General features: G+C 48.0%; 1 protein-coding gene across 1 annotated transcript in view; it reads right to left on the bottom strand.

Annotated features, from left to right (window-relative positions):
• The window catches only part of LOC131896390 (maestro heat-like repeat family member 5), an 85,838-nt gene that overhangs the window by 31,935 nt on the left and 48,735 nt on the right, over positions 1-5,168 (bottom strand). The gene's annotated exons all lie outside the window — the stretch shown is intronic.

Below are 5,168 nucleotides of genomic sequence, written 5' to 3'. Positions count from 1 at the left end.
AGAGCAGCAAGTGCTTGTAAGCACTGAGACATCTCTCCGGCCCCTCATTCAGTGCTTCTGAACACTCGAGTAAAAGCAGCCATCAAAGGCAGAGGAGAAGAAAGGCATTCTGGGGTGCCTGACTCTAAGTGTTTTGTGGAAATGCAAAGGGTCAAGAGTAGAGAAGACATTCTTGGAAAGTCAGAGGGAAGATTGCTTTGTAGAGGACAATTGCTACCAAGCTGTCCACATTAGAACTCTGAGTTGTTGGCCTGGGGATGGAGAAGCAGTGCCCTTTGAGGGCAGGAAGTGCTTGATTTGTGAGGAGTGCTGAGCAGGGAGAGGAGTGAGTGGGCGATTCCGGGACCATATCTGCATCATACACAATCATTCCGGATGGGCTGGAGAGGTCACCTTGAAGGCCAACAAGAGACCTTAGAAGACTGCATAGCCGGGCGGTGGTGGCATAGGGCCTTTAATTCCAGCACTCAGGAGGCAGAGGCAGGTGAATTTCCTGAGTTTGAGGCCAGCCTGGTCTACAAAGTGAGTTCCAGGACAGAACAGGGCGACACAGAGAAACCCAGTCTCAACAAACAAACAAACAAAACAAACAAACACGACAGTGCGTAAGGACAGTGTGAGTGGTACTTGTTCACAAAAGGACGTGGTGGGATGGGAAAGCAGCTGCTGTATGGGAGAAGATATTCCTAACATGGCAGGCAGAAGGGTCCATGTCCAGCTTTCAGGAAAGATTCTCATATGTTATAAAGAGGGACGCCCAGCAGAAAATCGAGCAGGCCCTTGCACAGTCTCACTGCCAAATAGCAAGAAGCAATGGAGATGGGAGGTGGCTCAGTGGTTAAGTGCTTGCCAGCAAGTGTGAGGACCAGAATTTTGATCCCCAGAAACCACAGAGATGCCAGGTGGGTGTGTGATCCATCAGTAATTCCAGCCCCCGAGGGCTAAGACAGAGGGTCCCCAGAGTAAGCTGGCTAATGAGATTAGCCATGTCAGTGAGCTCTTGGCTTGATTGAGAGATGCTGATCCAATGAATAAGGTTGAAGAGCAATTGAAGATGATTCCTGACATGAACCTCAGTCTTCTGTATTTACGCCCATCCACACACATGTCATGCAAACATGCACACACACACGTATGTACACACATACACAAAAGAAAAATGGAACGGAAGATGTCAAGTCGAGCTCAATCAATGGAAGTAACAACGAATAGTATAAGCTGACCAGCACCCACCAAATTGGCCAAAACATGGATGATTGGCTAAAATGCAGGTACTGAGCACCAGAAGCTGTGGAGCAAGAGGGATGCTCAGAGAATAGCAGTCTGTCCCTGGAGTGGGACTCAGCAGGAGCACATTGGGAAATGCCTTACACCTCCTTGCGTGTCCATGGAGTGGGACTCAGCAGGAGCACATTGGGAAATGCCTTACATCTCCTTGCATGTCCATGGAGGTGGGGCACAGCACAGCTTTCTCTTCTAGGGGGTATTGTCCCTAATAACACCCTCCCCCTACCCCATACACATCACACAGGGGAAATCCAGTTCTCCAGTATGTTAGGACACACGCAAGCAAAGTTCACAAGATGCACTGTTCGTCAAGGTCTCTAGTGGAAATAATGAAATGTTCACCTACGAAGAGGACCCTTGGCATTCACAACATTAGCACCACAGAACGTTGAAGAGGAGAGAGCTGCAGTGAGGACACACATAAAATTTAAACACGAAGCCAGAGGGAAACAAAGCCAGGTGAGAAGGAAGACATTGGAAGAGTTCATATTATACGGTTTACGCTTTCAGCACACACTGCACCGTTGGGATGGGTACATTTTTGAGACAGGCCTCTTTCTTGTCTCCCTGACTGGTCTGGACTCTGCTATGCAGATCTGGCCATCTTTGAACTTGGAGGAGGAGGAGGAAACTCCTGTATTACCACTCCTGACATTTTTATTCCCCCCTCAGGCCAGGTGGCAATTTTTTTTCCCTTTAGGGACAGGGTCGGTACATAGACTCTCTTTAAAGTTGTAATCCTCCTGTCTCAGCCTCTTGAGTGCTGGGATTCTAGGTGTTCACCACCATATTTAGCTATGACAGGCATCTTTTTTTTAAAAGAAAGATTGCCCATGATGGGCACCTAGTAGGTGATCGCTCCATAGAGTTACGTGCATAGTTTAGGGAAGAGAAATAGGAAGCGATAAGCAACAGATCTCTGCCCTGCAGAAAAAGAGAGGCTCCTCCCACCCCAGCTTCAGCACTGTAGGTGGGAGAAGGGTTTTGTTCTGGGAATCTGAGCCATAAAGCCTATTTCAATGTCCAAATTCCCCACCACCAGTGCAGCCCCCAAACTGTCTAGCAGGGACATTTATGCTTAAAACCATCACAAATGACCGTGCCAGGTGACTGGTAGAAGCTGATGAAAATCCAGATAAATCTATCCAGGAGAGGCTCCACCTGGTGTGCAGCGCACTCAGACTCTGTAAATGTTATCATGGGGGACAGTGCTTGGGACTGAGGAAAGAACATATACATTCAGCAGTGAGACGGAACCGTGGAGTGCCCGGCCTCGGAAAAGGTGCTGCTTGCTGAGGTCTGCACTTTCCAGATTCTCTGAAAGACGGCACAGAGCTCTGCGGGAACAGTGCCACTGGGGCCTCTTCACTGGGAGTAAAGGGAAAAAACACCAGCCCTAGTGGGCAAGCTCCACCGCCCACTTCAAGGCTCTGTGACAGACAGAAGCAGATAAGAGAAACTTTGGGGAAGTGGACACAGGGCAAACAAAAAGCTCAGACTGGGTCCAAATCACCTTCAGGAAGATGAATCCCCTTGAAGTCTTAAAATACACCAGAGGAGAGAGAACTCCGGAGGTCGGAGCACCTCCGTTCCTCAGCACTGCTTGCAATTGTCTGTCTGCAGGCGTGATCACTGTGTATGTGTCTTACTCCCCATTCCTGGCTCTCAATTAGTGCCTAACCTCAGAGGACACAGGGAAGGAATTAAACAGCTGGCTGTCTTCAAATGTACAGCTTTGGGAAAAAAAGGAGAGGGGAGGACAAGAGAGGACGAGGAAGAGGAAGTCAGATGGAAGAAGAAAGAAGAGGGGGAAAGGTTGAAGAGGAGGAGGAGGAGAGAGGGGAGGAGACGTGGTGGGGGAAAGGGGTCAGAGAAAAGAAGCCCAAAGAACTAGAGGGCATAGGTGCTGGTGCCTACCACCAAGCCCAACGTCTTCTAGATGGCCCAGTTTTTGCTGTACTGACAGATGATGGTGCCATTGAACTTGAAATCCTCTGAAACACTCCAGCAGCTCCAAAATGAACAGTGTGGTGGTTTGAATTAGAATGCCCCCCCCCCCCCCCCCCCCCCCCCCCCCCCCCCCGCCGCCCATAGGCTCACATATTTGAATGCTTGGTCATTAGGGCGTGACACTACTTGAGAAGGATTAGGAGGTGTGTCCTTGTTGGAGGAAGTGTGTCACTGGGGATGGGCTTTGAGGTTTCATAAGCTCAAGCCAGACCCAGTGTCAGTCCTCTCTCTTGACCTATGGATCAGGATGTAGCTCTTAGCTACTTCTCCAGTACCACACTTACCTGCCACCGTGCTCCCCACCATGATGATAATGGACTAACCCTCTGAAACTGTAAGTAAGCCCCCAACGAAATGCTTTCCTTGATAAATTGCCTTGGTCATGATGTCTCTTCACAGCAATAAAACATGACTAAGACAAACAGCTCTACAGTTTATTGCAAAAACTAGAAGCAATGAGTCAACATAGTGAAGATGGCCTTAGAGTGCTAGTACTACAGAGGGATCCTGGACTCACTCACTCACTCACTCACTCACTCATTCACTCCACAGCGAGAAGTACTTAGAGCGCTCAGTCACCTTGAATATGCTCAAGAAAGGACAAATCTTCAGTAGGACCTGAAAAGAACTGACTGAACTCAGGAAAGAAATAGAAAGAATCAAACAATGACTTCAGCTAGGTTATCCTAGCACTCAAGGAGTGAGACAGAGGAGGAGGAAGAGTTCAAGGTCAGCCTGGCAAGACTTGTCTCAAAAAACAAACAAACAAACAAACAAACAAACAAATAAACAAACAACAAGCTGGACTTTCAAGCCTGGGTGATGGCTCAGTGGTTTAAAGAGCTTGCTTTGCAAGAGTAAGGACTAGAGATACCCAGATACCCACATAAATGCCCAGTGGGTGTGGCAGCCACCTGTAATTCCAGCCCTTGGAAGGCAGACTAGCCATATTGGCGAACTCTGGTTTTAACTGTGAGACTCTGCCTCAGAAGAAGGTAGAGAGAGATCGAGGAAGACTCAGTGTCAGCTTCTGGTCTCCACATCCACATCAACATCATATGCATATATGTGTATTACACACATGAGGAAATCTCGGAAATGGGGAAAAAATTAAAGGGTGGCCAAGAGAGGTCTGACTCCGATGGACATTTAATAAGGGACATTCAGGCAAGGCGGAAGAGTGACGTGAAGAAGACAGTGAGTTTAGGGGAAAGCCAGAAACATCAGCAGGTGTGACCATGAAGGTGGGAGAAAAGTATCATTGGACCAGAGATTAGGATCTGGGCAGAGACCAACTTTCAACACAGTCAAGTAAACTTCCCAGAAATAAGAACGAAAAGGGTTTCTGACATAATCAAATGTGCACCAGCTGCTTGGGAAAATTAGGCTGGTATACCTCACCTGGTAAAAGACCTAGGTTTCAGAGAGAGAGAGAGAGAGAGAGAGAGAGAGAGAGAGAGAGAGAGAGAGAGAGAGGGAGGGAGGGAGGGAGGGAGGGAGGGAGAGAGAGAGAGAGAGAGAGAGAGAAGAGAGAGAGAGAGAGAGAGAGAGAGAGAGAGAATATCATCGAGGCAACATGACCAAGTAACTTACAAAGCAGTTGTCAAAATCTGGGTCATTGATACCCTCGGTAGGTAAAGGTACTTGCCCACAGCCTGCTGTGTTCTAGCTCCAGGACTCACAGTGAAGGAGAGAACTGACTCCAACAAGTTGTCCTCTGTTGGACAACTTTTCTCCACAAAATAAAATGCAACTTTTAAAAAAAAAATGAGGTGAATCTGGTGAATATGTTAGACTCCACACCGAGATAATAGAAATGTACTTTTCTCTTGAGGACCCAGGCGACATTTCACCACAGCGTCTTAAAGGAA

The sequence above is a fragment of the Peromyscus eremicus genome, chromosome 20 (assembly GCF_949786415.1).
Source record: "Peromyscus eremicus chromosome 20, PerEre_H2_v1, whole genome shotgun sequence".
Lineage (NCBI taxonomy): Eukaryota > Metazoa > Chordata > Mammalia > Rodentia > Cricetidae > Peromyscus > Peromyscus eremicus.
The sequence above is the reverse complement of the archived record's forward strand: the minus strand, read 5'-3'. Positions and strand labels throughout refer to the sequence as shown.